General features: G+C 38.0%; 1 protein-coding gene across 2 annotated transcripts in view; it reads right to left on the reverse strand.

The window, feature by feature from the left end:
• MACC1 (MET transcriptional regulator MACC1) overlaps positions 1-13,527 on the reverse strand; it is a 57,623-nt gene extending 44,096 nt beyond the window's left edge. Inside the window, exon 1 of one of the 2 annotated variants that reach the window (XM_047694089.1) lies at positions 13,375-13,527. The gene's annotated coding sequence lies outside the window, so the exon portion shown is untranslated. The remainder of the gene's footprint in view (positions 1-13,374) is intronic. The other variant, XM_047694088.1, reaches the window with a different exon arrangement.
• Positions 13,528-23,054: the final 9,527 nt, after the last annotated feature.

Consider the following 23,054-nt stretch of genomic DNA (forward strand, 5'->3'; position numbering starts at 1 on the left):
TCATAACAACCAATCCTGGAAAAGAAAATAAATTGTCAAATCATAACAGGCAAGAGTACACAGGTTAATCACAGGGACTTTGAACTTTAGGAAATTGCCAAACCCAAATTAAGACGAGAGGATCAAGCAATGTAATTAGACAAGAGAGTCAAAGCACCACATGCTGCCATTATTATCTAATTTCCTCTTCGTTTTGGCCAGGAGAAATATTCCCCTTTATGCCCAGTTAGGCTTCTAAAGACATCTCTTGACATAATAGCCTAGAAACATGGGTGTTTCCTATATTGGAAGTTAATAAAAAACAGGCAATATTTTCATGCCTATCCCTTGTTTTCAGGTAAAGTGGATATCCCATGAGAACACCCAAGTATCTTATACTGGCCAGCATCCATTCTGATAGGTCAGTGTCTAAGCCATAACCACTGTTGAATATTTTTAATACCACTCTGCACCCAGGAAAGTGTTAACCTAAGCCTACCCAACCTAACTGTGCATTTCTCCTTTTTAAACCTTCAAAGATGACTGGGTCTTATTTAGTAGAATGGATTTCTACTTTTATGTTTTTTTATTTAAAAAATAGATCTTCTAAAGAGATAAAAGTGATACTGTATCGGGGCGCCTGGGTGGCTCAGCGGGTTAAGCCTCTGCCTTCAGCTCAGGTCATGATCTCAGGGTCCTGGGATCGAGCCCCGCATCGGGCTCTCTGCTCAGCACTGAGCCTGCTTCCTCCTCTCTCTGCCTGCCTCTCTGCCTACTTGTGATCTCTCTCTCTCTGTCAAATAAATAAACTCTTTAAAAAAAAAAAAAGTGATACTGTATCATCAGAATTGATGAATTAAATGTAGAGATGACCTTGATGGGCGCTGGTCCAACCCAGCAGAAAGCACACAGCATATAGGTATAACAAAAGACAGGGATGAAAGTAACAGCTGGGATCATAAGGACAGGAGATACCCCTCAGCCTATCTGCCCCAGTGTATCATGTAGTGTTTATGAAATGGGTTCTGGAGATTGCGCTATCTGGGTTTCCATGGCAGCTACACTGGAGTGTGTACAATGAAGGGTGAAGAGTGCTTCAGGTAAAAGGAATTTGATACCAGGGATAGAGAAGCAAGTGTGAGTGTGGCTCGTTCAGGAAGCAAGTAGTTGAGGAAGGCTGGGCCATAGCAATGTAGCAGGGATTAAGGTGAGAGGACAGAGGAAGTGGCAAGAGGAAAGGATGCAGAGGCCAGCAGAGCTGGGCCTGAATGACTTTACAAGACATGCTGAGGAACTTGAACTTTAGCCTAAAGGAAATAAGATACAGAGGAGTTTAAATCAAGAGAATGACAGGATCTGATTTATGATTTACATTGTAGAAGTATGGAAAGCACAAGGTGGAGCAGAACCAGACACAAGGAAAAATGGCAGCATCCTCAACAAGGAGAGGGGTCGTGGGAGTGGACAGAAGAAGACAGAGCCCAATTCATTCTCTGTTGTTCACTCCTGAGTTCCCAGGGACTAGAGTTCTGCACTCAAGACCTCCTTAGTTTCCATTTTTGAGCTTCAGCCTCCAACGACGCACAACATGGAAGTAACTCCCTTAGTCCATGCACCAGCTGGAATTTTCTGGCCTCTTAGAAAGGAAGGGTGTGTGTGCACATACTCACTGCTAATGATCATTTCCTACCTTTGCTCCTATACTCCCCACACCCAGTAAAACAGTCATTTGCAATAAACCGTTACATGTTTAGTGTGAAGCAGTTTTATTATAAATTTCATTGATCTTCATTCATAAAAAAATACAGAGAGCAAGTCTCAAAACAATTTAGACATATCCAAGTCAGTGAGAAGCTTTTTAGAGACCCCTACTGAAGTGAAGGAATAACGTAGGTAAAAGCAGACATTTAGGACTTGTTATTGTTACTAATACCTTTCCCACTCATTAAAATTATCTTTTAGGTTGCACCTACCTCTGTAAATAAATGTTATGGAATGTAAAATGGCAGTTATCAGAAAGGAGAAACAAGACTGTGTTGTTTCCCACCAATAGTAATGACATAGAGAAGGGCAAAGTCTCCTTCCCTTAGGGATTTCTAGATTTTAGAATATTCCCCATTGTATTGTGAAAGTGGAGTAAAGCTGATTTTATATTTTCTGTTTGTTTTGAGGGTCAAAAAATGTGGTTTAGAGAAAAGAACACAGGACCTGGAATCAAAGAAATTGATCAAGTTCCTAAACGTCTCTGATCTTCATTTTTTATCTATTAAGTAGGAATAGTAATTATGACTTTGACGCTTTGTTTTTTAAGAATTAAATGTTTAAATGTCTATTATAAGCACCAAATATCCTGTGGTTTTAGGAATGTTCCAAATCTGTCCTTCTGTAACTACTAAACACTTGAAATATGTCAGCATAACTGAGGAACTGAATTGTTAATTTTAATTAATTTAAAATTTAAAAGACACATGTAGCTATGATTCCCATCTTGGAAGGTGCACCGTGGAATATGGCTTTAGTTTCAATTATTTCCACTGCAAATTAATTAACTCTGCTCCACTCTGGAAATCCATAAATTAGTATACTGGACTTATTTAAGACTGGTTCCTTATATGTGGGCAAAGATAGGTATGTGATCATTTTAAAAACACTTGTGAGATGAATTCAGAATGCAACTGCATTTCTGTCTACCACTTTCCTTTTAAAAATGTATTCACGGGGTTGGGGGGGGAGTTTTTTCCAATACCACTAATAAAAATTCCCCAGTTGGCCTCGTGTGTCTTCTGGTCACTCTTAGACCGAAAGAAAATTCTGCGGTTACTTTAAGTTGTAAAACACAGCTTTGTTTCATAAATTAGAATGTCCCATCCAGTATTTCCATCAGTACAAGGGACTCCCAGCGTGAGACAGATGCCCCTGCCCTGCAGCTTTACAGCCTTTGGGGGAGGGAGTGCTGTGTGTCCCTTTTCCTGCTACACCTCCTCCATCACCTGACTTGCAAGATCCTGGTACTGAAGCCTCCAAAACTGAGGAATGGGGAAGGAAAGGGAGAGAGAAAACAGAACTTTTTTACTCTACTGGTATGATGGAAAGCTGCTTTTGTCTCTGCTGATGTTTATTGCTGATACTCGTGTGTGTGTGTGTGTGTGTGTGTGTGTGTGTGTGTGTGTGTAGGCAACCACGCGCAAGTGAGCTCTGGGGGATCCTGAGAAGCTTATGACTGCACCCCTCGTGAAATGAGCAATGCATCTAACTCTTTTGTCAGCTACTCCTTCAGCTTTTTTTTTTTTTTTTTTTTAAGCAGAAAGACACGTCAAGCTTTCCAGGAGTTTGCAATAAAGCCACTTCCTCAAAGCTTGAGATAAAAAGTACCATTCCTGGGGCGCCTGGGTGTCTCAGTGGGTTAAAGCCTCTGCTTTTGGCTCGGGTCATGGTCCCAGGGTCCTGGGATCGAGCCCCACGTCGGGCTCTCTGCTCAGCAGGGAGCCTGCTTCCTCCTCTCTCTCTCTCTGCCTGCCTCTCTGCCTACTTGTGATCTCTGTCTGTAAAATGAATAAATAAAATCTTTAAAAAAAAAAAAAAAGTACCATTCCTCACTTCTGCCCCTCTGCATTGGGTTAGCGCTCCAAATCATTCTCACAAAATCCTTTGTTCTTTCTCCCTATAGTTTTTTTAATAACCTAGAAGTGAGGGAGGAGCTCACGAACTGTAAAAATATCCCCAATTGGGATTTTAGTCAGATACCTCTTTTTGTATCTCCAATCAATTATCTTGGAATCTTAGCCAAAATTTCCAGTTTATTATTCTATTACTTTGCAAAAATGACCAGTGTAGCTGTGTTAATAGTTAGAGACTTCAAAGCACATAACAACTGCCAATAGGAGACTAGTTCGTAAGTTTTGACATATCTATAACATTGTGGTAAAAAAAAAAAAGTGTGGTATCTTCGTATGTGATGATATGAATCAATCATGAAAATATTAAGTAAAAAAAAGTAAGGACTCCAAATACTCCATATGTTTAGAATATTGATTACTGAAAGAATTCAGAGTAAACTTAAACTGCTGTGCTTCTGAGGACAGGATTTGCAGACAAGGAATCTGAAACCTGGGGTTTTAACTTACTTTTCATTCTCTAAGCTTGTATATTATTTGGATTTTTTCTTGTGAGTAAGAATTACTTTATGTTTTTAAAATATCTTTGCAAATATATTTGGACAGATATTAAAGACTCTCTTGATTGTTCAGTTTTTAAAAATAGTATTTTCAAGTCTCTCTACCTGGCACAGTCTCTAACACCTTTTTATCAACCCTAGCTTTCCAACACAGATTTGTCTAAATGCTAGTCTGAGTGAAATGCCCTACCTAAATAACTGGCCAGCTCATTTACAGCATCAACCTTTGGAAACTTGACTGGAAACACCAAAGACAGGATAATGAGTCTATATTATTGAGTAAATAGGTGATTTGTAACAAAATGCTTTCTTTCCCAGGAGAATACAGAAAAATAGACTGGATTACAGGTATTACATTAAACTACATTCATTAAGTTTGTAAGCTACATGTAAATACAGAGGGATTTACTTAACATCTGGATTATTTGAATCTTCATATTCAAAGACAATTTTTTACTGAATTTTCAGTGTATTGAAATAATCCAAAAAAGAGAATCACCCAGTGAGAAGTCTCTGTTGGAGACATGCTACTTTTCAATCAAAGTAAGTTACGGCCTGTTTCTATAGCTTAGTCTGAGGGTCTAGAATTAAATTTAGCTATAGATATGAAGGAGAAACTTTTAGTAAGTAAAAAGAAAGTTTGGTATATGAACTGATATGTGAATTAATACAACTTATTTCTTTCAAATGACAAAAAGTAAGAAGAGAAACCCATATAAAATTTTGCCTTTGGTAAATTTTCATGAGGTCAAACTGGTTAGTTTCTAGTAATGTCATTTTGGTCATAGTATATTTCTTGAAACTTCAGTCAGGAAGACAAATCGAAAGCCGTGTTATAGAATTAAACAAAAGTAAGTATTTAACTCCACGCAAAAGGAAAGAAGAAATTAAGACAGAAAAAAAGAACAACAACAACCTAGAAGACAGTGTAAGTCACAGTATTACAAAAGATATAAATATTCCAAAAATGTTTTTCCAAGACAAAGCAAAAGTTGCAAGCAGTCTGGATCCCAAAGGTCCTCCGTGGTCCTCTTCCTGATTGTACTGCCTGCCGCTGATTTGGTCATGACCACGGCTTCCTAAAACTCCCTCTCCTCTACTTTCTTGCATTAATATCCTGGTGGTTTTCCTGCTATTGCTTTGATCATTCCTTCCATGTTTTCTTCAGTGACTCCACCTATGTTACCTGTTTATTTAAATATTGCCCCTGGTTTTCTTGTTTTTTTCACTCTCGGAGATCTCTTTGAGCTATTCCAGCCTTCCCCATGATTCTATGTCCCATTTTTATGGGAAAAACTCACTGATCTTTGTCTCTAACCTAGATTTCTGCCCTGAGCGGCAGAACCTTAACAGCCCCTTCAGACTGTCTCAGTGTGAATGCTGCCATACCCTTATACATCTCTGTATGTCCCTCAAATCAACATATCCATAGTAGAACTCAGCTCTCCTTCCTTATTTTCACCAACAAAATTCCTGTTGTGTGTTGTTGTTGTTGTTGTTTTTCCCCAGAACTCTGTTGATGGTTTTGCAATCTTCTCAGTTATATCAGATAAAATCTTGGAGCCTCTTGAACTCCATCCTCTCTCACATATATCATATCCATCTACTTGGTAAACCTTCTTGCCACATCTCTTTCTATCTAATGCCATGGCAACTGCCCTGAGTTAGTCTTTATTACATCCTTTATGGAGCCTTAATCCCCTCTCCATTGCACTAGCCTTCCATTTCCTTTTCTCTTCTTTTCCTATGCTATTCTGCCCACTGCATGAAACACAGGTCTAGTAATAGCATTCTTGGTGTCTGTCCTGGCCACTCTGTTGAAACTGCTCTGGGCAATACTACCGCAGAAATGTAAAGGCCACCTTTTGTTCTTGTTAGGCTTTGCTTTGACATGTGACACTGTTTAACTTCTCCCTTGTTGAAAGTTTTCCTTTGTCTTCACTCACTCTACTCATCATTGGGTTTCCTCCTATTTTTCTGGCCTGTCCTTCTCAGTCTCCATTATGGCTGTTTCTTCCTCTAATTAAACCTTCATGTTTTATGTCAGAGGACACCACTATGAGCCCCCTACTCTTCTCATTCTGCAGTCTTCAATACCTCTGGGAGATCCCACCCACAACCATGACTGTAACTATGTCTAGGGATTGCTGACTCCTACAACTTTCTCTCATTTATTTGTACCCCTGACTCCCAGATCTGTCCTATTGCTTAAATAATTTATTTGTGAATAAATAAATAGTCATAGGCAGGTCAAAATCCACTATCCTTATGGGAACTCACCTATCTTTCCTTCCAACCCCATTGATTCTGCCTTCCCTATCTAAGGGAACAAGGACACCACTGTTCACCCAGTTAATATCTCTAAAAATTTCTGCCATATTCCAACACTAATGTGGCTTCACTTGTGTAGTCTTTATTTTTTTCTCACCTAGATTTCTGCAATAAATCTTAACTGGCCTGCTGCTTCCAATCTTTCTTGTTCTCCCTACATGATATATATATATTTTTTCCTGTATGATATTTTTAAAATGATCTTTCTAAAATTCAAGTTTCATCAATTCAATTTCTTGTAAGTATTCTGTGAGGGCTTTCCTTCTTTTGCATGATATGGTCAGGAGTTTTAGTGGGTATCATGACCTATAATCCAAATTCTAGAAATTTATCTTTAAAAGTACTCAGATATGTCCTGAGATTTTTGTACAACAATATTCAACGTGGCAACTACTCAAATATGTGGAGAAGATATTTTTAATTTTAAAGGACTAGATAAATTATCGCACACAAATGAACAATTTAAAAGTATGTTATTTAAGGATATACAATGACATGGAAATGTACACTTATTACTGGGTGAACTAAATGATCACATAATATTTCAACTACTCATTCTTAATATCTGTTACAGTCATAAAAAGGGAGGATATACATAAAACACAAATCTTAAAGATGGTACATCCTTGTTAAGAATGACCGTGGCTCTCAAGTTTTCTACAGTGACATTCAACACTTTGAAACCAGAAAAAGCAAACAAATGCTATTCTATAAAAGACTGTACCCATAGATGAAGGAATAAAGGTGTGGTATACACACACATACACACACAGAGAGGAACATTACTTGGCCACAAAAATTGAATTTGCTATGCGTGACAACATGATGGGACCTAAGAGGGCATTAGCTAAGTGAAATAAGTCAGAAAGACAAATACCATGTAATTTCACTTATATGTGGAATCTAAAAAACAAAATAAATAAACCAACAAACAAAAACAGGATTAGACCTATAAATACAGAGAATATCCAAAGGTTACCAGAGGGGAGAGGAGTGGAGGATTGGCAAAATGGATGAAGGGGAATGGGAGATACAAGCTTCCAGTTATGGAAAGAGTAAGTCACAGGAATGAAAGGTACATGCTAGTCTGTGGTAATATAATAGGGTTGCATGGTGACAGACAGTGGCCACACTTGTGAGCATACCATAAATGACTATATCGTATAACCAAAACTAATGTAACATTGTATGTCCACTGTACTCAAATTGGAAAAAAAAAAAAAAAGACTAAACTCGGTTATTAAATTTCTTCAAGCAATTTTCTTTATCCCAAAACCACCTTGGACTATCTCCCACTGTGGCCTTCCCAGTCCTCACTACACTTTTCCAGGCTGAGTTAGGCATCTCTATCCTGTATAAAACCCTGTTTTAGTTCTCACACTGTATTATCAATTTTATATACTTATTTATCACTTCCTTTGTAATATGAGCTCTGCCATCTCTACATCTCCAGCACAAGCAAAGCACAGGCAGAATAAATGTTTACTGAATAAATTAACAAATAATGCAACTCACCTCACAGTGACTCATACTGATTCCTCACTGCCTTCAGAAAAAAGTACACATTTCTAGGACCAACATTTGAAAATCATTTGTAATTAGACACAACCTGTCTTTCCAGTCTTATTCTCTTGTTTTTTTGCCCCCAGTTCCCCAAATACTAAATCTCCAAGCACATCTGTCTATAGGAGGGATGCTTTTCCTGTTCAGTTCTATATCCCAGAACTTAGCTCAGTGCCTCACAAAGTACAGATGTTCAGAAATTATTTGTTGAATTAATTAGATAAGTTAACTTCACCAAATATATCTCCTATTTTCTACTTCCTCATACTTTATAAAAAGCTACTCCCTTCCTTTTCTTGCCTCTTTACTTCTTTTCTCTCATCTCCAAGGCTCAGTAAAGTTTGATAACCTATAAGGGTCATTTTCCAATTTCCTAGGCAAAATTAAGTTAAATTAAATTAAATATTCTCTTGATGTAATTTAAATATTAACTAGATTTTAACTTTTTACAAGTTAAGGATTATGATACCTTAATGTCTCTCTCTCCAGTCTGTCCCCACCTATCCTTTCTCACCTGTCCTAACTGGAATAGACTGAGTATATATTAAATCCACCAACCCTACTTACTAACTGTGGTTGCAGTATTTCTGTGAGTTGGTTTCTTCATCTCTAAAATTGGTATAATACATTATCTGCCCCCCAAATTAGTTAAATAAGACAATGTAATTAAAGTGCTTAGGACAGCCATGGTAAGCATTCAATGACATTAACAGTTGTTAATATTATCATCATTATTATTATTAGTCTCTCACATAGGTTGAAAAATAAGAAAGTTGATTTGAAATCAAATTTTGCACTATATTTTAGAGATTGGAATGTTCCAAAAATATCTTGGATGCTCAGATGCCACAAGTGTCTGGTTTTCAGTTACATCTGGAAAGACTATTTATTTAGAACATTTGAGAGAAATAAGTGTGTTGAGAATGGAGAGAAACAGTTACTCTCATTCATTTTGGCCTGGAATAAAATGTGGTATAAACATTTTGGAAAGCAATTTATTATCAGTATCTCATAAAACTGAAGATGCATATGTCTATGGCTCACCAAATCTAATCCCTGAAACAGTCACTACAGTAATTCTTACATTCCTACCCAAGTGCATATGTAAAAAATACTTATTATAGTGTTACTTATGATAGCAAAATACCACACAGCTATGAAAATGAATAAGTTGTGCTACAAAATCAACATGGATTCATCTCCAAAGTGCAATGCTGAGAAAAAAGAGCAAGTTGCAGATGAATAATGTATATGCTAACATTTATATAAAAATTTTTTAGACATTCAAAACAATGTTATATACTGTTTGTGGATATATTCACACAGTGGCAGGAAGAATAAAAACACAAATAAAAACAGATAGAAGAATAAATGCATACAATGGAGAATAATGTACAAAGACAGGACAGTAGCAACCTCTGAGGTGGGAAAGTGGAGAACAGGATCAGGGAAAGTGCTGTATTTTTTTTTTTTTTATTTCTATATCTTATTGTTTAAGCTGGGAATCTTTGTGATAATCTGCCTATCCTTAATATCTATCTATCATGTATTTTACATATTAGGGAAACATCTAAATGAAGTGCCCTTCTCAGTAAAGGAGAAGACACAGAAACTCCACTTAAATACATAGAAATCAAACCTGGTAACTATTCTCCTGGCTAAAGATGAAGATATTCTCATGAAAGACCCAATAAAGGAGTCTCATCTCTGAGCAAGATGATGACTACAATAATTAAGAGATAATTCTCCAAAGAAAATAAAATCTTAGGAGGAAATAGTCAACCTCCTCTCCATCCCTTTCCCTAGATAGCTGAAGTTTCTCCATTTGTACTTGAGTGGGACAGGAAAAAGAGCAGGGCTAAGTTTCATTTTAAGGAGGGATGTGCTTGCTGTCTCCACTTTCCTGGCCAACTTTGATGGCTTTCTAAAATTCCAGTCCCATGTGATTAACAACACAGCTTCCCTTTCCACTGAAAGGTTGATTCATCTTATTTGCAAATTACCTGTAGCAGAAGGGATTACTTCCTCAGCAAATGCCAGCTCTTTCTCTTTTGTCTCGGTGTCACTGTAATTCTCTTAGGCCACCAAACTTAACAAGAGCAACTTGGGGGCTGTCTTTTATAATTATGATTTAGTTTTCTTTTTTACTGAATGGCTTCCTCATCCCTCTCTTCTTTTCCATTTTCATCCCCAGCACCCATTGTTCATCCATGCTCAGATTATTAAGACCTATGCCCAAAGCACTCTGCCTGAATTCATGTTCCCTCTGCTCCAAACCTCTTACAAGCCATTCCTTAGATGATCTTCCTAAAGCACAACTTTCACCATGTCCCTGGGTCAGGATACCACCTAGAAGCTGAAGTCCAGATCTTTTTAAAGCTTCCACAATCAACCTTATTCCAGCACCATTGTCCAAAGATATTCATAGGATACCAAATGTCCTTCCTTCCAAGCTATACATAAACATAACTGATTCCATTTCACTTCCTAATTTTTGTATTTGACAGTGCCTCTATTTCAATGTTTCCCAAACTTCATGCATTCTGGCACCTTTTCATGATTTTTCATTACCAAGTATGATCTGAACTATTTTTTACTTAATATTCTCTGTAAATCCACTCTGATTTTAGCTCAGATAAGTATTATAAAAATAAGGATAAATAAAAAAATAAGGATAAATACAAATTTATTTAAAATAAAGATAAGTGTAAATAAAAATTTATGTATTTAAAAATAACACATTTCTAGCAGTATCATAAATGGAAAAAAAACCAGTGTCTATTGGAATAAATAGGCAATACATACAAAAATAAATGTTATTCTAAAAGTTAAGTTACAATTAAATACCTCTTGCCTGCTAAAATCATTGACCCTGTTACTTACTCTATAATTCTTACAAAGGAGAATTAAAAACAAGTGTTGGAAGTGAGTGTTAGTTGAAGTTGTATCAACAACAGTAATAAAACTCTGTCCTTGAAAAATGGAAAGAAATTTGAAAAACATACTAACTTTCCTCACAGCATTACTCAATGTTATTGATTGTCCATTCTATCTATTTCCTAAAATCATTTCATCCATGTGAAGTTTGGGGAATACTGCTTTAGATGAGATAGGCTCTTCATTTTTTTTCTGCCTTCCAGGTCTGGCTAAAGCTCCACACTTCCCATGGTGTCCTCTTAATATTCAGTAGGTCATAGCCTCCCCTTTCTCGGCTATTCTGGGTACATGTCTTTTCACTCCATTCTGCTTTTGATGGGTTCAGATAAAAGTTTGGAAGTTTATATCTTCTAATCTCCAATGATGACAGTTCAAGCAAAGATTTATGGCATTCCTTTTATCCCTTGATATTAAGCATCACATATTCTAAGGAGTGGGAATTAATGAAGGGTGATGCCACGAATGGTGGGCATGATTAGTGGATTAGCACTTCGTCCCTTTAATTGTTTATGAATACATTTCTCTTAGAGTCGATCAGGATCCCCTCAAGGACTAAGTCTCAGTCAGTTTAACTCCAGGGTCCTGCCCAGTGGGAGAACATTGCAGGATTGCTAGAAGTAGTTGTTAAATAAATAAACGACACTTCCTAGACAAAGTAGGGCAGAGACAGCATTCAATAGCAAAAACAGTGGTCTCTTTTGGCAAGTATTTATCAAGTACTTCTGCAGCTTTCCCTCTGCTGTATTTTCATTCTGATGTTACCTGGATTTCCTGACGTAGCTTCCGAGAGGATTTAAATTCACGCGGTGTATTACATGTAAAACCTTGCACTCTTCACAAACACATGTTGTTATGACCTTCGGTTATCACTAAATACCCTAGGGGATAGTCTTAATAGACAGCTAGGAATGCATATGGTCTTTCAAGAACGGATTTTCCAGACGTTCAACAATGACAAAGTTCCAAGATTCAAATCAAGAGAATTCCAAGTTGCCTTTTGTCCTCCAAATTAGCTAATACATTTTAAGATAACGTGGCATTTAACAGATCCTGTCTTGACAGTCTGTTATTTCTAAGACACAGACACATAAAAATAATCTGTTTATAAATAAGCTACAATGAAGGTGAGAAAACCTGAATAAATAATGCAATTGAAATATAGCTAATAATTATGACTTCTTAATTCCTAGATTCTATACAGTACCCATAAAATCATATTGAATATCACTATTATGAATTAGAGATAATCACATAACTAAGTTAAGGAGATATTAAAAGATGACCATTAAGGTGGAGACAACTTCAAGAATATACCAGAAATTCATCATCATTACTATTAATTATTGGAATGTAAAAAACAGATACTAACATAGGTGATCCAATATCAATCCTCTGAAAATGGACTTAGACATTTTTCAAGAGTGAGGGACACATTAATAAATTGGAGGTACCAGAATTTTGACCACATGCTCTTTGATCTATTTTTTTAAATTGTGGTGAAAAACAACATAAAACTTATCAACTTGACCATTTGTAAGCGTATGGTTTAGTGTTAAGTATATTTACATTGTGTGCAACCAATCATCAGAACATTTTCAAATTGCAAAACCGAAACTCTACACCCATTAAACATTTCCTATTTTCCCCTTCCCCAACCCCTGGCAACCACTATTCTGCTTTCTGTTTCTATAAATTTGACTGCTCTTAATACCTCATATAAGTGGAATCACCTTATCACATTAAAAAGTTTATTTAATCTGTTTTTGAAGATTAGTTGAAAATTAGGAAAAAGTCAAACTTATCGTACTTCAACTACTTAGTACGATGCAAATTTCATCCTATTAACCCAATGAGGTAGATTTCATACCGATTCCACAAATGAGGAAACTGAGGCTTGACCAGGTGAAACATCTTACCAAAGGCCACACATCTGATAAGTAGTGGAGCCATCAAATTCAACTTTATCTGACTTCAGGGCCCACAGTATTCAACTCACTTGGTTGTCTTTTGAAACAGTTAAAAGTTTTCAGAGGATTTCAACCATCTATGTATATGAAGCAAGCCAGAAACAAGTGTGTGTGTGTGTGTGTGTGTGTGTGTGTGTGTGTTTCTAATTTGACTTTGAACATTGCATATCTTCCTCCTCTTTTTATGAATTATTTTATTCTAGATCATTTCTCAAGTTATCATTCTAGCCTCTCAAAGTTTATTTTTAAACCATGTCCTACAAAATCACTGAATATCAGTTACCTTCCCTTTTTTCTTTCCAGGCAGGACTTAGGCTGGAACAAGCATTTAGTTTGTTCAATTCTTCTGGAAATTACATGGTTTCCTAGTTTCACTACATAACAGTAGTGAAAAGATATAAATTTTTTAAGAACAACACTTACAGTTGTGGAAATGAACCCCAGCTTCTTCAGTTCAGGAACATCATTTTTGTGAATGGAAGTCACTCTACCAAAACCCAGGACTCTCTTCAAATGTGTCTCCCTCTGTGTGTAGTGGCTGAACTGCTGCTTATAGAGCCACCTGGGACTGGAAGTCCTCCCACTGTGACTCCAAGGTTGCTCAACCAGAAACCCTAAAAGGCAAAAGAACTACAATACCCACAATTCAGACTCCTCACCTGAAACCAGGAGAAGAGGGTGGATGGTTACAGTTTCACTCTAGGGGAAAAGGGTATATAAGTAAAAAGCAGAACAGTAAAGCAAAGCATTAAAACAGTCAGGTCAGGTGGGAATATGTAAGAATAATTTGTAAATATAGACCTATTTCTATAAAAGGAAACAAAAGTGGTTTGATGTTTGCCAAGGTGTAGACAAGAACTAAAAACTCCTCATGCAAATAAATCCTCCTGCAGAGGTGGAACCTGCCCCACCAGATTCTCTTTGAGTGAGTTAGAGCTGAGGAAGCCTCACTGCCTGGTGGAGCAGATGAATGAGTGCGTCCCTGGTGTTCTCCTACATCAGCACTGTGATCTTCACTCAGAGGTGTGACAGACACAGTGGAGATCTTTGACCTTTCATCTGACAGAAATGCCCTGGATTTTTTTTTTTAATGTGCTTTCAAAAATGTAAGCAAAACGGAATCCCTTTTTGATATTTCCTTCCATTTTCTGATTTTGTGTTTTCCTTCTGTATATTCTAGCATTATTTCTGATGGCTCGAAATTCAAGGACAAGAAAATTGAAGGGAAAAAAAAGAAAAATGGATTTTTAAAACTTGGGTAAAATGAAAGGTGCAATGATTGTTTCACTTCTTTGCAACTCTGGGAAAAGAGAATGTTTAAAAAAAAAAAAAGAAAAGAAAAGAAAGCCAAGGAATGTGTTTCCTCCATTTGCTCATACAGCATCTTTTTCTAGCCTTTCATTTCCTCTTAGACACAACCCAGAAAATGGATATAGACAAGCCCTGGCTTGCCCTGGGCCCCAAAACATAATGGGAAGATCCACCTAAAATATGCAGATGGTAGGGTACCTGGGTGGTTCAGTCTGTTAAGAGTCCAACCTTTTGTTGTTGTTGTTTTTTAGATCATCACCTCAGGGTCATGAGATGGAACACCATGACCGGTGTGGAGCCTGTGTGAGATTCTCTCTCTCCCTTTCTCTCTCTGCCCCTACCCCTCTCCCTCTCTTAAAAAAAATAAATAAATAAGGAGATGGTGTAAAAGTGACAAAGGAGAAATTTCTTTCCCTTTTCTGCACTTTCTCTCTACTCTTTCTAAATGCTGCCTCCCTAAGGAACCCTGCGGCTTCATGTGCCCATGCTGCTTAACCCATCCAGAGTTCTGTTGAAGTATCCCCTTGGGTGGTCCCACAATCCAAAGGGTGCTATTTTATCTGCCTTTGTCACAGGTCCTTCAATCTTCTGACTAGAACCTAAGTTGTCTTTTGCTATTTATATTCCTTCTAGAACAAATGGCACTCCATTTCCCCAGACCCTACAGACCTTTTGTTCTCCATGCTGTTTCTTCTCCCTAAAATATTCTTTGCCTACATTTAAATGTTTAAATCTTTCCTTTCTTTCAAAGCTCATTGAAAAAACACTCTTCTTTAAGTAGCTTCCTCCAGTCATTTATTTTCCTCCTCCTTATCAATTGCATAATATTTTTTCTAGTCTTCTCCTAACAGTTTTTATACCTCGTTTCCTTGATTGTGTGTGTGTGTGTGTCTGTGTGTGTGAAGGCAACACCTTCTAGTAAGAAGGCAACACCTTATTTTATTCCTACTTCACTAACTCAGATAAATAACCAATGAAGGTAATAGTGAGATATCAACTCTAAGCTGGATGTTAATACCAAAGCCATTTCTTCAAGATTTGTTTATTTGAGAGAGAGAGAAAGAGAGTGCACACTCACAAACGGGGTGCGGGAGACAAAGGGAAAGACTCTCAAGCAGACTCCCTGCTGAGTGTGGAGACCATTGTGGGCTCAATCTCATGACCCTGAGATTAGAACCTGAGCCAAAATCAAGAGTCAGATGCTTAAGTGACGGAGCCACCCAGATGCCCCAATACCAGTATCATTTCTATCTGTCCCAGAAAACAAACATTTACTTTAAAAGAACTCTCAAATTCATGTAAAGAGTACTGTTATCAGAGTCCCCCTGTGGTCTAGTCTGGTGTGGCTTCCATAATCTTTATTTACAGAAAGGTAAGGTATTAAATCCATCAATTTAACTCCTGACAGTGCCTGAAATGAAGTCTCTCATGGACCAGCACTAATTGTTTCATGGCTATGCTTCATGTGGTGCACCCGGCTTTCTTAACAGCTTCCAAATACTGGCCCTCAGCCCCATGACTGCATCTTGGACAGTCATCCCTTCCTTCTTCTATGATTTTGATCACTCCAGCATCTCTGGTTCATTTCCCCTATAATCTAATCTCCCGGCTCTCAACATAGATCTCTGAACTTTGGACTACTTTAAATAATTTCTAATCATTAATCTCTTTCACCCAAGGGAGGTAAGTCTCTTGCCACTTGTTAGTTCCTTAAACTTCTGCTACTATGGGATTTTCTTGGTCCCCACACGCTACCCTGTCTTCTAGCTGTCAGCCACTGTGGAGGAAGTGAACCTTCTAGATCTTGCTGACACACAATGATATTTCTATGAACCATCAGACACAAAGTCAGGCTGCTGAAGGTGACTGTTATCTGGAATGGAAAGTCTTCCTAACTCTTCCCTATCATGTCATAAAGGCTGCCAGCCCCTTAGCCTGCCTATGGGACCATAATCTAAATGATCTAAAGTTGGGCACAAAGTTGATGGTCAGCATATACCGCTGTGTCATTTCCTTAAAAATCTCTTTTCTGATCTCTTTGCCCCTACTTTTCCCCTTACATGTTTCTAATTTATGGAGATGTCTCACTGGGTTGACTTTTTTTCACACTAATCCAAGATGTTTTCATTTACCCATGAAACCATGATCACTTGCAGCCATAATATTTATTGTACCTAAAAAATAAGTAGAATATGGACAAACGTTATTTCCTGACAGATGGAAATGGGGTATGGAAAGCCAACCCTATTGATCCCAGGGAAGCAAGCCAAAGGTGGAGTGGAACTCTGAGGGATGCTTCAGTAGAAACAAATTGGTAGTTGTTGAAGAGTCAAATATACGGGAAGCAGAGGCTCCATGTTCAGTCACACAGTTTACACTACTGTATGCTTTCTTTGCCCAGTTGGGATTGCTAACCAGGTACTAACTATACCTACATCCCTAAGTGTTGGGATGTGAAGGTGCCAAGAGGGCCAGTGGACATGCAGAAGCCAGGGGTTAGGCACTGTGCCTTTGTGACTATAGAAAAATGGTAAAAATCATCCATTGATGTTTGCCATGCTTGTACAATGTTCCCAAAAGGTCCATTGGTCAAGCACCAGAATCAAACCAGATAACTCCACAGCAGGTGGCCAGACAAGACCCAGATAGCATCACATGGACTTCAGGCCCCCTTCTTTTTTCCATACCATAATGTTATGTCTCTCCTCCTACCATACCCTCAAGTACAATCATGAAGAGAAACCAGAAAATAAGGACAAGAAGAAACTGAAAATAAAATAGGAGCCACCGAAAGAATTATTTAAGCTAAAGACTGTGATGTACTAACCTGTGAATTTTTTAATTTTTAAAAAAATTTTAATCTTTTATTAACATATAATGTATTATTTGTTTCAGGGTACAGGTCTGTGATTCCACAGTCTTACACAATACCCATCACTCACCATAGTACATACCCTCTCCAGTGTCCACCACCCAGCCACCTCATTTAAAACCTGCTTCACTACATCCACACTCTAATAGTGACAATTGACATGGAAGCTGAATTGGCAATGACTCATCGACCCAGATAAGAGCAGAGCAATCCGAATACCTAATCAGACACAGCCATCTGGGAGAATTAGGAATGGGCGACACAAAGAAGTAGGGATAGGGGAGAATCCACTCTCGTGAGCAGAGGCAGTAGTGTAAACAATGTCCCACACTGAATGTGGCTGTAATGGTCATGGGAAGTAGGGTCTAGGACTCTTGATGTTGATCATGCAAACTGTGGTTTCTTGGGCTAGCAAAAACAATGAATTTATCCAATGGCATTGTTTTGGCTGCTGCTCTGGCTTTCCAGCAACCCCTTAGAAATTATGGGAGGGAGTTTGGTGTGTTGCTTTTCAATTTATATCAAACTTATTTGCTATTGCTTGGAGGTAAAAACTCCAACTGATACATACACCTAACACAATTCTTACTTCAATGACACAGAGAGTACCTCTGCCTACCCTATTATTGTTAGACTCCATCAGATCAAGGACTGGATCTTATTTCATCTCTAAATACCAAAAACTCCACCGCGGCTGTTGACCTAAATTAAACTGACCAGTAAAATAAGGAAGCCTTGCTTACAGTTCCTTCTAACTTTAAAATTCTTTAACTACATGGAAGCTGTCAGTTGCTTATTAATGCAGAGGTCAGTTTTTTCTCCAGCTGTTTAGAATTTAGGCTTTATTCCCTCTCTACATCTAGTAAGAGAGCATAGTTAGTGATTTCCTGCCTCCAGAGGGGAAAATCAAACACACAAAAAAAGGGTGTTACTTAATAATCAAAAGGGGATTTTCTTGGTATCCTTCAATGACCTATGTTAAATGTCACTCATGTTTGGTCTCTGTAGGACAAATATACCAGAAAAAGTAATAGGAAACAGCCATATTCCCCACATGCTCAGATATTTCCCAGTATGAGGTTATCTTGGAGAGAAAGGCCACATTTGAAGCTTAGAAGAAAGTTCCCCCAGGAGTTTTTTCTCTGTTGTCTTTCACTATTATTGACTCTCAGACCCCTGGGCTGCCTGTGATATCCGTTTTCTGGGTCACTTTGTCTCTGAGTCATGATCATACTGTAACTTTCCAAAAACAGTTAATAACTGTGCCATTTACCAGTTAATTTCAGTGAATACCTCAAATCATAGTAAAATGTTACAGCCAAAGTTAATTTCGGTCAGACTGATCTTATTTCCCAAGATTAAGAAAAGGAGCCAAATTGTTCTTACAATTTCATATTTTCCTTCATTACATCTTTCTGACTCTTTATTCAACCATAAGATGACTCATCCATAAATTGACCCCAACCAAGCTGTAAAAGTTGAGAAGTTGAGAAGTTCATCACTGTTTTCTTTCGCTCACTGCTTTCAGGATAACACACAAGAAAACATGTGCCAACTGTTCGCATGATCATAAGATGTTTCCATGCTGCCCTTTGGCTACTACTCAACAACAGAGGACCCTCTGTGCAGCTTTTGCTGGAACGTCTATGGATTACTTGCCTCCTAACTATAACCTAAAGAGTTATGCATTTGTTGATTCATCTATATTTTTATTGGTGCAATTGGCACTTTTATACCAACATCACTCTTTGTTAAAATCTTCAACTGTTTTTTATATCAACATCTTTGGAACTTACATATTTCCCAGAAAATTTCCAAAGTACATACATGTATATTTGTCACTAAATCCAAAGAATGTGTAGAACTTTGATTAAAATAGCGATTTTGTGTATTCATTTAATAGTTATGTGTGTGTGCAAACCTCACAATCTAGAAGCCAAGACAAAATAATCCTAATTCATCTGCTAATATGGTTTGTATAATATGTTTCACTATATATGTTTCTTGAACATTTTTAAGTTTTGCACAAAGAAGACACAAAACATTTTAAATGTTAATATCCATCCATATACTGCTATGTGCTGCAGAGACCGTCATTGGGATTTTTCAAGAATAGTTTAATTTTTCTGTCAGTTTGAAGCTCTGCAATAATGTAGCAGTATAGTTCATATCCGGGGAATATGGCCTCTTCTTCTGCATGTTCCTAATAACTATTAAACAACAGTGGGTTAAGAGATTGGATTCTATAGAGACACAGGATTATCTACAAGGTACAAAAATCCAGTGTTGGGGCACCTGGGTGGCTCAGTGGGTTAAAGCCTCTGCCTTCAGCTCAGGCATGATCCCAGGGTCCTGGGATCGAGCCCCGCATTGGGCTCTCTGCTCAGCGGGGAGCCTGCTTCCTCCTCTCACTGCCTGCCTCTCTGCCTGCTTGTGATCTCTGTCGGTCAGATAAATAAGTGAAATCTTAAAAAAAAAAAAAAATAGAAAAAAAATCCAGGGTTCTGGTTGACATACCAAAGGAGAAATGTTTTAGGTCACTTACTCATTATTCTGTAAGGATTCCCATCTGGGATGTCAGAGCCTATATGAGGTTGGCTGCTTATATTTCCACACAATCCGCTGGTGCTAACAATATCATTCTGAGTATATATTTTTTTAATTGCCACCATAACAAATCATCTTAAATTTAGTGGTTTAAACCACACAAATTTATTATCTTATAGTTGTGTAAGTCAGGAGGCTGACATGAATCTCACTAGACTAAAACCAAGATATGAGCAAGAGTACATTCTTTTCTAGAAACTCTGGAGGAGAATCCGTTTCCTTGACTTTTTCAACTTTCAGACACCATACACACTTCTTAGCCTAGATCCTCTTCCTCCATCTTCAAAGCCTGCAACAGCAGGTTGAATCTTCTCAAGTGACATCTTTCTAATCCTGTCGTCACCTCTCTCTCTTTCTCTCTGTCTCTCCTTCTCTGTGCCTCTATCTGTCCATCTCTCTGCCTTTTTCTGTCACCATCTGACTCTGTCTCTGCTTCTCTGTCTTTCTCACTCTTTCTCAGAAGCTGGGAAAGCATCTCTGCAAAGGACTCATTGATTATACTGAGATCACCTGGGAAGACCAGGATATTGGATATCTGCCCCATCCCCCTGCCCCCGCCACCATCTCAAAGTACAGACCTTAATCATATCTGCTCAGTCATTCCTGCATGTCAGGTAACATATTCACAGTTCTCAGGGATTAAGAAGTAGACACGTGGAAGGGCCATTACTCAGGCTATAATACCAGGTTACCACCTCAGGAAATTCTCTATATAGTATTCTAAGTTTAGAACTGGGTCCTATACAGACTTCCATTTGAAAGTTGAGAGAAAATATGTTTATTTGCACATAGAACCAATTCTAAGAGAAGATATATAATTGAAGAGGCATAAAGAAAGGCCCTGGGTCCCCCAATCATCACCTGCTTCTGGGACAGCATCTGTTATTTAATTCTGAGAGATTCATGATTCAGTTCTAAAAGTGATTTGTTCTCAAGAGTAATTAAATTAAATTAATTAAATAAGACCATATTTAAAAGGGAGGAAGAGGGTGGGGGGAAGGAAAATCCAATGAGCAGGGCACTTGGGTGCCTCAGTCAGCTAAGGGTCTGCCTTTGGCTTAGGTCACGATCACAGGGTTCTGGGATCGACCCCTATGTCGCGGGCTCTCTGTTCAGCAGGGAGCATGCTTCTCCCTCTTCCTGTTGCTCCTCCTGCCTGTACTCTCTCTCTCTGTCAAATAAATAAATAAAATATTAAGAAAAAAGAAAAGAAAGAAAGAAAACCCAATGAGGGAAACCACCATTTCTTCATTCTAATTTGTGTAACATATTCTGAAGTAGTAATAATCAGTTGTCTTAGATTGATTCAGTTTTTGAATTTCCAGACCTCCTGGGGCTACAAAAGATGGTTCAACATTATTTCACAAAGTCTGTATGCAGGCATAGCAAATAGAGTTAGGACCCAAACTGCTGTGCCACAGTTTTTGCCATTCCATTAGGAAGCCAATAATCCTGACACTGTAACAACAGTAATAAACATGTGAGTGCTCACTATATGCTCAAAAAAAAGGAGGGGGTGCCTGAGTGGCTCAGTTGGTTAAGCATCTGCCTTCACCTCAGGTCATGATCCCAGTATCCTAGGAGGGAGCCCCATGTCAGGTCCTTGCTCAGTGGGGAGTCTGCTTCTCTCTCTCCCTGCTCTTGCACTCTTGCTGTCTTTCTCTTCCTCTCAAATAAATAAAACCTTCAAAAAACAAAGACAATATCAAAATGAAAATATACCTTAGAGGGATTCCCACTGCAAGGATTCATCAATAAACATTTTAGCAGGGGTTGGTTTATGAAATGGGTAGAGTATGGGAAGCATAAAGGCAGCATTAAATGGAAAAGTAGGAGTTTGCCTGTACCAGAGATACCATACAAACTGCATCTCCCATCTACATGTAAAAGGAGTGTCTTTCCCTTCTCATGAAAGAATCTAGCCACAGAGTTCTTCATGCCTTTAACACATGATTCTACTGTCCTGAGTATAGATGACTGATCATAGATGATTGGTTTGAAAATTGATGTCCAAAACAAAGTTGTCCATATGCAAGCTAGATCTCAGTTTTTCAAACTGTATGTTTGAGTTGTTTGTGGGCTATGAATCAATTCTCCAAAATTTTAGAATGAAATAGAGTATATGGAAGTGAAACAGAACAGAATTGACAGAATAAGTGGCATGGATGAATAGAAGAAAATAAACTAGTAAAGAATAGATCTGAGTGCATTAAACTAATAAAAGGGGTCAGTATTTTTTCATAATATGTCCATTTCTGTGTGTGCATGTGTCTGTGTGTATGTTTGACTATTTTCTTCCTGCAGGCAAATTTGAAGACTACAGAGCTTAACAGAAGTCTTATGAAGTACTCTGGCATGAAAGCTATGCCCAATTTATATATATATATATATATATATATATATATATATATATATAATAGCAACAAACTAACCAATTAAATCATCTCTCTCATGGAATGCAAATGAAAAACTTCAAAATAGAGTTGCAGGCTTTGGAGTGTTGCAAAACCAAGATAAACACCTTGACAGGATGGAAAATAGAAACCACAAAATAGTCAAAAGCTTGAGTAATATCCAGAGACTGTGGGAGTAGAGAGCAGTAGGGTGGAGGGCTGGTGATTGACAGTGACAGGAGAAACAGAAAGAAACAAAGTAAAAGAAAAGTTAGAGGAATGGCAGAATCACAGAGACTGGAGGCATGAGAAACCCATTTACAATGGCAAGGTGAGGTGAGCTGTTTGTCATTCCTACATTCAACAAATACTTACTGAGTGTCTCCTGTGTGCCAGGGACTGTTCTAAGAGCTGGGGATATTGCAGTGAAGAAAACAGGCACAAATCTATACCTTCGTAGAATCTATATTCGGGGCGCCTGGGGGGCTCAGTGGGTTAAGCCCCTGTCTTTGGCTCAGGTCATGATCTCAGTGTCCTGGGATGGAGCCCTGCATCGGCGCTCTCTGCTCAGCAGGGAGCCTGCTTCCCCATCTCTCTCTGCCTGCTTCTCTGCCTACTTGTGATATATCTCTCTGTGTCAAATAAATAAATAAAATCTTTAAAAAAAAAAAAAAAGAATCTATTCTAGTGGATGTACACTAAGAGTTATACCCTGAAGTATGTTTGGATTCTTCCTGATCATACAAATGTCACCACGACTTCCTGTGTCCCTTCACTGTTCCCTATCCTTTCAACACAATCTCATTTTTGTATTTCTTGCAACGTGAAAGAGTCTAATTAATGAAAAAGCCAAATTAAAAGTTGATTACTTAGAGTTTTGCCTAGGTCTAGTTCTAAACATATAGAAGTCTCATAACAAA

Source organism: Lutra lutra, chromosome 11 (assembly GCF_902655055.1).
Source record: "Lutra lutra chromosome 11, mLutLut1.2, whole genome shotgun sequence".
Classification (NCBI taxonomy): domain Eukaryota; kingdom Metazoa; phylum Chordata; class Mammalia; order Carnivora; family Mustelidae; genus Lutra; species Lutra lutra.